This window comes from Canis lupus, chromosome 6 (assembly GCF_011100685.1).
Source record: "Canis lupus familiaris isolate Mischka breed German Shepherd chromosome 6, alternate assembly UU_Cfam_GSD_1.0, whole genome shotgun sequence".
Taxonomy (NCBI): domain Eukaryota; kingdom Metazoa; phylum Chordata; class Mammalia; order Carnivora; family Canidae; genus Canis; species Canis lupus.
This window is the reverse complement of record NC_049227.1, coordinates 21,334,738-21,345,059: the sequence shown is the minus strand read 5'-3', so window position 1 is coordinate 21,345,059 and position 10,322 is coordinate 21,334,738. Positions and strand designations below refer to the sequence as shown.

The following is a 10,322-nucleotide window of genomic DNA, read 5'->3' as shown; positions in this document are numbered from 1 at the left end:
ATTGTGGATCCTCTAAGTTTCTACGAGGAATGCACATCATAGATGTAGCCCAGAAAGTTCCATGATTAGCGTGGTGCACAAAATAGAGGGGAAAAAAAATGGAAAAATGAGGTGAGGCTGCTCTTAATGGATGATGGATGGATGATGGATAGATTCTGGGTGGAGAGCACCATAAATCTTCACTTACACTTTTATAAAGGTCAAAGAAAAGTGTTCCAACACCACAGCTTGATGGATGGAAGGATGCTGTTGATGACTCAAAATAGAATATTGATTTTTTTTTAAATGAGGCTTTTTCTCAAAAGGATATTTGGAATAATGAAATGTTCACTGAGTGGAGCTATGCAGCCCATCACTGCATTCAACCACAGGTGGGTGCCATGCATGATTTGACACTAACCTTTTCATTTGGTTAGTCACTGAACAAATATTTGTTGGGTTCCCTTCCGTGAGCCATCATGAGTAAGAGACATGGCCCCTGCTCTGACAGGACTCAAGGGCTGTCAAGGAAAATAAGCAATCAAGACTCCAGTGCGATGAGTGCTCTGCCTGGGGAAGCACGGGGCCTCACAGAGTAGAGTTGTCATCACCACCATCATGGCTAACGTTTCTTGAGCTCACACCTGGGCAATTTTGCTCCCGAGATCCGGGTTCTTAACTTCTGGGTTCCAGATACATGTATCACATGTATGACCTCACTGAATCCTCAGGCTAACTATGTGATCGATGCTATTATCATGCCCTTTTCGGAGATGAGAAACCTATGCACAGAGAAGTTAATAAGATGCCAAAGGTTAGAGGCCTTGGGAGGGCATCTGATACAAATGTAAGATACCAGACCAGGAAGGTTTTTGAGACGTAGCAAGTGAGTTGGAGCTGGAAGCTTGGATGTCAGATAGCAGAAGGGTATGCTAAGGCAGGGAGGACAGAGGTACGAGAGACAGCCTGGGAAGGATACACTCAAGGTGACACAGCCGTGGGGGAACCCTTGCAGCCATCTCAATCCCCTTCGGCTTGGGTGCATGGGACCTGCTGAATGAAGTTGAGGGCCAAGCAGGGGGACTTCCAGGGCTTAAGGGCCTTACACAGAAGAGGAGGTAATGGTAGTCCACTACTGAAGGAGGAGATGCGACAGCTGAGACATCCCTCACTCTGGGGCCACCCAAGGCTCAGACAGGCAGAGCCTGCTAAAGAGCAATGGGGACAGGGATTGACAGGAGCCCTGCAGGACTTTGGGCCTTAAAAAGAATTATCAGGCACTGCGAGACACCGGGGTGGCTCTGCGGTTGAGCATCTGCCTCCGGCTCAGGTCATGATCCTGGGGTCCTGGGATCAAGTGCTGCACTGGGCTCTCTGCAGGGAGTCTGCTTCTCCCTCTGCCTAGGTCTCTGCCTCTCTCTGGGTCTCTCATGAATAAATAAATAAAATATCAAAAAAAAAAAAAAAGGAATATCAGGCACTGGTTCTCTACCAGAGGGAAGGCAAGAGAGCTGGGGAAATTCTCTTGATGTGGGCACATGAGTCCTACTAAGTGCGAAGGTAAGGCAGGAGAACTCAGATAAACAAGTCCTGCCAAGGGGAAATTTAGTCCCACCCTCAAATCAGTTGAAGTCTATGGTGAACTGAGTGTATCCAAAGCACCAACAAAGCCTAGACTCCTGCAACAACAGACTAGATGGACCGGAGTCCTCACACGATCGGCCCGGCAGAGGAAGCACGCCACGCTCGGTTTCTACACACATTTGTCGTTCCGTCAAAAGTCACCAGAGGAGAAACACAGAAAATATGATGCATTATCAAGATACACAGTCAAGAGAACTAGGTCCAAAGACAGCCAAGATGTTGGAATTATTTTTCTTTTGTTGTTGTTGTTGGAATTATTTTTGCAGGGACTCTGATTAAGTCCATGAAAGGATCTAGTCAAAAGGTGGACAGAATGAATGAGTACATGAAGGGTTTCATCAGAGATTTGGAAGTTGAAACAAACTATCAACACTAAAATAGAGTGGGAAAAAATTAGAACAAAGTACCCCAAATCAGTGGGACAATATTAGGCTATGATACCTGTAATAAGAGTGCCAGAGGGAAGAAAGAACATGGGGCAGAAGAAATATCGGATAACCCATGACTGAGAAGCTTCCATATTTTTAAAATAAATTTATTTATGAGAAAGAGAGAGAGAATGTGTGCGTGTGCACGTTCAGAGGGAAAGAGGAAAGAGAGAAGCCGACTCTGCACTGAGCACAGAGCCCAACGCAGGGCTCGACCCCATGACCCTGAGATCATGACCTGAGCCGAAATCAAGAGTTGGATGCTATACCAACTGAGCCAACCAAGTGCCCCCGAAGTTTCCAAATGTAATGAACTATATCCATCACTGATGCAAATGCAGAAAACTCCAAGCAGGATGAACACAAAGAAAGGCACACCTAAAAGATCAAGGTCAAACTGTGGAGAAAGAGAAAATCTTGAAAGCAGACAGAAAGAACAAAGAGCTCTCAAACAGGCAGGGGAGCAATGTAAGAATGATGGCTGACTCGTCACCAGAGACGTCATGATCAAAGGACAACAGAATGGCGTGACATCTTAAAGTGCTGAATGAAAAAAGTCAATCTACAATTGTACATCAAATGCAAACATTTCAAAGATAAAGGCAAAATAACAAGATTAAAAAAAAAAATCTCTAGGGCAGCCCCTGTGGCGAAGCCATTTAATGCCTGCCTTCAGCCCAGGGCGTGATCCTGGAGACCTGGGATCGAGTCCCACGTCGGGCTCCCTGCATGGAACCTGCTTTTCCCTTTGCCTGTGTCTCTGCCTCTCTCTCTCTCTCTCTCTCTCTCTCTCTCGTGTGTGTGTCGCTATGAATAAATAATTAAAAATCTTAAAAAAAAAAAAAAGTAATCTCTATGCCCAGTGTGGGGCTTATACTCATAACCTTGAGATCAAAGGTCGCCTGCTCTTCCAACTGAGCCAGCCAGGCGCCCCTAAAATAATGACAGTTTTCAGAGACAAAGACTAAGGGGATTCAATCTCCTGAAGACCTCACCACAGTACTGTCGTGGGGAGGGGAGGGAAGGGAGGTGGAGGAGGGAAGAATCTGGGTGTTCGACATCTATGCCCGCCTAGTGTTGGGTGAGGAAATCTCTTCAGGAAGGTGACAAGAGCTCTAACTTCCCATGCCAGTGCTGATTAGTCCTGGCCGGCTGCAGCCCCGGTCAAAGGAGGACTGCAGCCTGCGCCCGAGCTCCCCGAACAAAGGAGCACACAGGCTGACAATGATGACAGAGAGGTACCGGGGCGCTTGGGGGGCATCTGCCTTCGGCTCAGGTAGTGATCTCGGGTCCTGGGACCGAGCCCCAAATGGGGCTCCCTGCTCAGAGGGGAGTCTGCTTCTCCTTCTCCCTCTGCCCGCCACGCCTCCTGCTTGTGCTCTCTGTCAAATAAATACATAAAATCCTTAAAAAAGAAAAGAAAGAGAAAAAGAAAGAGAAGAAAGAGAGAAAGAAAGAGAGAAAGAGAGAAAGAAAGAGAGAAAGAAAGAGAGAACGGAGGAAGGAGGAAGGAAGGAAGGAAGGAAGGAAGGAAGGAAGGAAGGAAGGAAGGAAGAAAGAAGAAGAAAGAAGAAAGAAAGCAAGAAAGAAAGAAAGAAAAGAAAAGAAAAGAAAAAAGAAAGAAAGAAAAGAAAGAATCGTTCCAACTACGGATGTTTTCTTCCCCAGGCTGAGTATCATTCTTGATGTCACACTGGAAATTTCACTGTGCAGGCAGACTAGGGACATGAAATGTTAGAGATTTTATCTACTTTCTAGTAAAGTGTTAGGATAGTTGAACATAAAGAGGACTGCCAGTTTGCAGCTTGCAGCTTTTAACTTCTTATGCCTCTGACCTCTCGGGGGATTAAGGAGCAGTTCTGGTTTCAAGTCCGCTAGGCAGTTTAGAGTTAACTATTTCTCAACCTTGGCACTTTCAACACTTTGGTCTAAATAATCCTCTCTTGTGGGAGGCTGTCCAGGGCACTGCAGAGTGTTAACAGCATCCCTGGATCCTACCTGCGCAGAAGCCAGCAGCAACAAGCCCCCCCTCCCCAGGGATGACAACAAAAAATGTCTGGAGATTTTGCCCAATCGGGGGGGGGGGGGGTGTCAGACTGTTTCCAGTTAAGAACCATTCAGATCATCATCATCATCATCTGCAGCAGCAGCATCTTTATGGTTGCCAGAAAGGCAAAAAGATAGTCTTTCTGTGTGAAAGTCAACATAACTTAATTGCATTAATAGGACAGGAAGGGGGATCCCTGGGTGGCGCAGCGGTTTAGCGCCTGCCTGTGGCCCAGGGCGCGATCCTGGAGACCCGGGATCGAATCCCACGTCGGGCTCCCGGTGCATGGAGCCTGCTTCTCCCTCTGCCTGTGTCTCTGCCTCTCTCTCTCTCTCTCTGTGTGACTATCATAAATAAATAAAAAACAAAAAAACTTAAAAAAAAAAAAAAGGACAGGAAGGGGGGCAGCCCCAGTGGCTCAGGGGTTTAGTGCTGCTTTCGGCCCAGGGCATGATCCTGGGGACCCGGGATCAAGTCCCACGTCGGGCTCCCTACATGGAGCCAGCTTCTCCCTCGGCCTGTGTCTCTGCCTCTCTCTCTCTCTGTGTGTCTCTCATAAATAAAATCTTAAAAAAAAAAAAAAAAGGACAGGAGGTTTTCAGGAAGCGGAGGGATACTCCTCTGAGTCTGTAATGACCTAGTAAATGATTCTGCTTTGTTTTCTTAGTGCTATTCCTGAGGATGTACCTTGAGGGGAGCCCTATATCCTGAAAAACGAAAGAACACAGAAACTTACTTTACTTCTTTTCTAAAGACTGTTTCTCTTTTAGTCCCCTGACACTCTTTATGAATTGGTGACAGATTTTTTAATTTCCAAGAACTCTAGGTCTTTTTGTCAGTAGCCTGCTTCTTCTTCTTTTTTTTTTCTTTTCAAATGGATGTAATAGCCTGAGGATTTTCTGACATCCTACTGTCCCACCTTGGACAACGAATGAACAAATAAAACAGCACCTGCTGTAGTCAGCCTCAGAGCTACTTCTTAATCAGTTATCTGGAACTTTTCCTGAATGGCCTTCGATACCACATTTTTTAATTCCCCAAAATTAAAAAAAAGAATCCCTTTCCTAACATTTCAATGAATTTTAAAGATTTACTTATTTGAGGGGCAAGAAAGGGGGCAGAGGGAGAGGGAGAGAGGGAATCTTAAGCAGACTCCCTGCTGAGCATGGAGCCCAAGGTAGGGCTCAATCCCATGACCCCAATATCATGACCTGAGTTGAAACCAACAGTCCGTTGCTTAACCGACTAAGCCACCCAGATGCCCTCAGTGGATTTCAGTGAGAGAGAAGAAACATACACACGAGTTCAGTCAACCACCTTAAACTATCTCCTGTAGGGTCTTCAGTTTATGAGATAATTTTCCTACCATGGATAATTTCAGGAACTACCAGTGGAGACAACAGGTCAACCTGTGGTGCTATAGCATGCTGTTATGACTATTGTGTAACAGCATATTATGCTATTATGATTGTGTTCCTAAGGACTCGTGAAATATTCCAAATCATGAAATCGATTCCTACACCTCTTTTGCCACCCACAACTCTAAAAGAACAGAGAAATACTCATATAAAAGTGTGAATTCATAAAAGTGTGCTGGCTCCTTGTGAGGGATGCGGTGGCAAAGACGGACAGTCCAGGGCACCTTTGCTGGTGGCCAAAGCCCTGGCCGCCACCTAAGAGCTATGCTACTCTGAGCAGGTTATGTAATGTCTCCGTGCACCCTATTTCCTCACCTGTAAAACTGGAAATATTAAGAACTTCAATTTATAGAATTGAGTGGACTGAAAGAAATTTTATACACAAAGTGCTAATTCCTTGAAAGCTCAAAACATGGTTTTTGTTATGACATAAGTGGTTAAGAGCACAGACTCTGGAGACAGACTTCCCAGTTTTGTGACCTCAGACAAGTTCCCAAATCTCTCTGTGCCTGTTTTCTTGCCTGCAAAAGGGGATAATACGGTACTGATTTGGCATTAAATGAGCTGCTAGTGCCCGGCACATAGTAAACATCCAAATAAATGTAAGCTATCAGTATTACAAGTATTTTTTTTGGAAGGATCTTTCTGGCAACAGTGTGGAAGATGCGTGGAGGGGGAGGGAAGACATGCTGCCTGCAGGGAAATTGAGGAGCTGAGTATTAAGAGACCCGAGAGGGGGCCCATGTGGCTCAGTAGGTTAAGTGTCTGCCTGCAGCTCAGGTCATGATCCTGGGGACCTGGGATCATGTCCTGCATCGGGCTCCCTGCTCAATGGGAGTCTGCTTCTCCCTCTACCCCTCCCCTCTGCTTGTGCTCTCTCTCTCAAATAAATAAATAAAAATAAATCTCAAGAGACTTGAGAACACAAGATCTATGTGAGAAAAAGGACGATCCAGCCTAAAGCAGGGGTTAAGGAGAGGAGAGGACAGAGAGTTATTACAAAGAAACAAGACAGGACTTCATGACATGGCGTGGATGCGAAGGGAGAAGGAATCCCCTAGAATGATCATCATGTTTCTATCTTGAGTGACCGGCTAGATAGCGAGGATCTGAGGGCGAGGTCAGCACGGTCAGCTCTGGAAATCCTGGATTTAAGGGGTCTGCTGAACGTGTGCTGGTGGAGGTATCCAGTGTGGTTTCGGGTCTGCGGTGCCGAAGCACAGGGAGCAGTGTCTGGAAGGAAAATTCAGAGCGAGGCACGGGCAGGAGCAGCAAACAGCACTCTGGGGGGAGCTGGCTCGGAACGCAGGTCTGCAGAGCTGCAGGCTCGGCCCAGAAAGCTGCTCAGGAACCCCATGGGAGCGGAGCCGGACACAGCAGGGGACCGCACAGGCGGTCCCCAGGGAGGGCCAGGAAGAAGCCGTGCACCCTGAGGACGTGAAGCCAGGCAGAGGGGACAGGAATGCGGTTGGGAGGAGCCCACGGAGATCTGGAAGCTGTAAATGCTCCGGGCGCACGGGCAGGCCCCGGGGAGCAGTGACCACTCAGACTGGGCGGCTTGAGCCTGTGGGACCGGGACGGGGCAGCAGCAGCCCGTTTTCTCTGGAAACCAGGACATTAGGCAGGTCATCCAAGGAGAGTGGGTGTGTCTGGGGCAGGGTGGAGTAGGTCTGAGAAAAGTAAAAGTCTGGCAAAAGCACTTAGGAAAACGGGATCGGACAAGGGGCCAAGGGCAGGGAGGCGGTCTGCAAAGGCCAGCTGAGCTTGCAGGCCAGAACAACTTGGCTGCCCGGACCTGTGCGGCCGGACGGTCTTTGTGGACCATGCCCTGCATCCCAGGTACAGGCGGGAAGAAGCCCCAGATGATCGAGTCAGGCTGGCAGGCTCAAGGACAGGTGGAGGGAAAAGGCTGGTGCTGGAGGTGCTGGATGAGAGGTCAGAGGCCCTGCTGTGACTGAGTCTGGTCAGACAAGGAAGAGGACTAAACAAAGCATGTGTGTGTGTGTGTGTGTGTGTGTGTGTGTGTGTGTGACACTTCAGGAGAGGGATCCATAAGGGTAAGAGACTAGAGGATGCAGTGGATGGTGAGGGTTCTGATCTCAGAAGCAGTTCTTAAGACCCAATGGCGAATTTCTTTCTGGAAAAGAATGCCCATTTATATCCCCACCTGGATAAGACTGGATACTCGGCCCTTTCTCAGCTCTCCCAAGACAGGAACGTATTACTGTTTTGAGCTTTGCCCATCTGGGAAGTAAAAAATGCTGTCCTGAAAGCTTTGGGCTTCTTCGATTAGCTGTAATTTTGAAATGAATCTCATACACTTACTGGTCATCTGTGAGCATCCTGTTGATGGTATTTGCTCATTAGAGTGCACATATTTAAACGGATTATTAAGGGAGCTTTGTACATTAAGGGTATTAACCTTCCCATGTGGCTGCTCTCAATTGTTTCCAACTAGTCATTTTATAATTTTAATTATGGTAATGACAGTTTAATTATTGCATGGCTTGGGGCAGCTGAGTGGCTCAGGTCATGATCTCAGGGTCCTGGGATCAAATCTTGCATCAGGCTCCCTGCAGGGAGCCTGCTTCTCCCTCTGCCTTTGTTTCTGCCTTTCTGTTTCACGTGAATAAATGAACAAAATCTTAAAAAAAAAAAAACTTGCGTGGCTAAATCTATAGGTTACCTTTTATTACTCATTCTCTGTAGTCTATGTCAGAGCATGAAGAACTTTCCACCTCTTCCTCTATATTATAGTTTCATTTTTTACTTGAAATCCTTAATCTGTCTGGAATTTATTTTGGCCCCTGGTGGTGAGATGAAATCTAACTTGCCTACTTTTCCCAGGGCTAACCTGCTGTCTTGTACTGCTTCCTCACTGTCTTATGATGCCTCCTTACCTCATGCCAACTTCTCAAGCCTCCCAGGGCTGTCCCCACGTGGCTCGGGAGCCCTGTCTGACCGGTGTGGGACCACAGCAGGGAGGCACGGGTAACCAAGTGCAGGGAGAGCGCTGGTACAGTGTTGACCCAAGTCCAGCTCACTGTTTACTGTACTCCAGCTGCCCTAGAGTGGTTTTAGTTTTTAAAAGCCCTCATCTGGAATCCCTGGGTGGCTCAGTGGGAGAGCATCTGCCTTTGGCTCAGGGCATGATTCTGGATCCTGGGATCGAGTCCTGCATCAGGCTCCCTGCATGGAGCCTGCTTCTCCCTCTGCCTGTGTCTCTGCTTCTCTCTCTCTCTCTCTCTCTCTGTGTGTGTATGTGTCTCATGAATAAATAAAATCTTAGAAAATAAAAAAATAAAAGCCCTCATCTGAAAGCTTTGAAAGCATTCTGGAATGAATTTACTGCCTAAAGAAGCCGATTATTCAGCAAAAGTACTTTAATGTGATTGCCAAATCTCATCAACGAGAATGCCACATTTTGGCTTTTCTGAGGAAGGCTCTCACACAGGTGTCAGGGTGTGTTTTGGAGGCGAGCAAGACAGCACACACCAACATGTGAGGTGCACACCTGTAAGCTCCAGAGACCAGTTCACAGCATGGGAGCATGGCTACGCATCTCTCCAGGAACTAGCCGGATTCTTTAATCCTGGGGTTCTTGGCTCTGGGCTTGAAGAAGTCTGTGGAGTCCGTGAAATCATGTGCAAATGCGTGTGTGTGTGTGTGTGTGTGTGTGTGTGTGTGTGTGATTTTTTTCTCTGGGAGAAGGGTGTTAGAACCTCCATCTAAATCTATGGGTAGGGCAGCCCCGGTGGCGCAGCGGTTTAGTGCCGCCTGCAGCTTAGGGCATGATCCTAGAGACCTTGGATCGAGTCCCACGTCAGGCTCTCTGCATGGTGCCTCCTTCTCCCTCTGCCTGTGTCTCTGCCTCTCTCTCTCTGTGTGTCTCTATGAATAAATAAATAAATAATCTTAAAAAAAAATAAAAATAAAAATAAATCTATGGGTCGCAAGGTCTCTATTCCTAAAGACTGCTCTAAGAGTCAAAGGCTGCAATGAAGTCCATGGCCCCGTGACCTGCCACCAACTTCTTTATAAGTTATTATTAACATATGGCTACGTCTGTTCCATTTCAAATTCTTCAGCTCCTTCCTCAGTCTAAGTGCAACGCGACTGTTTTCTCGGTATGTCTGGACTACTGCAAATTCAGTATTTTGCCTTTAAGTCACACAGCTGCTAATCTTTTTTTTTTTTTTTAAAGATTATATTCATTGGAGTGCCTGGGTGGCTCAGTGGTTAGGCATCCACCTTTGGCTCAGGTCGTGATCCCGGGGTCCTGGGATCGAGTCCCGCATCGGGCTCCCTGCATGGAGCCTGCTTCTCCCTCTGCCTGTGTCTCTGCCTCTCTCTGTGTGTCTCTCATGAATAAATGAATAAAACCTTAAAAAAAAAGATTTTATTTATTTATTTGACAGAGAGAGAACACAAGCAAGGGGGTAGCAGAGGGAGAGGGAGAAGCAGACTCCCCGCTGAGCAGGGAGCCCAACACAGCTCCATCCCAGGACCTCGGGGTCACCTGAGCAGAAGGCAGACACTTAACCAACTGCCCCTCCCCCTGCCCCCGTGCCTGCCAATCTTATGACAAAGTCACAGAATAAAGGCTCAAACATCAGACGTACTAAAAGGTGTGTGGCTCCAAAAAGACACAAAAAGTGATTGTAGATTTCCATCAGGAACCACTGAGATTAGGACATTTGCATTTACATAAGACTCCACCAGTCCTTGTTACATTTTTGGAATGCCTAATAGGGGTGAAATCATATGACCTTTATATGCTATTGCTGCAAACAATTATACAGTTAC

At 47.0% G+C, this 10,322-nt stretch overlaps 1 protein-coding gene across 2 annotated transcripts in view; it reads right to left on the bottom strand.

The window, feature by feature from the left end:
* Positions 1 to 10,322, bottom strand: part of ARHGAP17 (Rho GTPase activating protein 17) — a 94,805-nt gene that overhangs the window by 72,876 nt on the left and 11,607 nt on the right. The window lies entirely within an intron of this gene.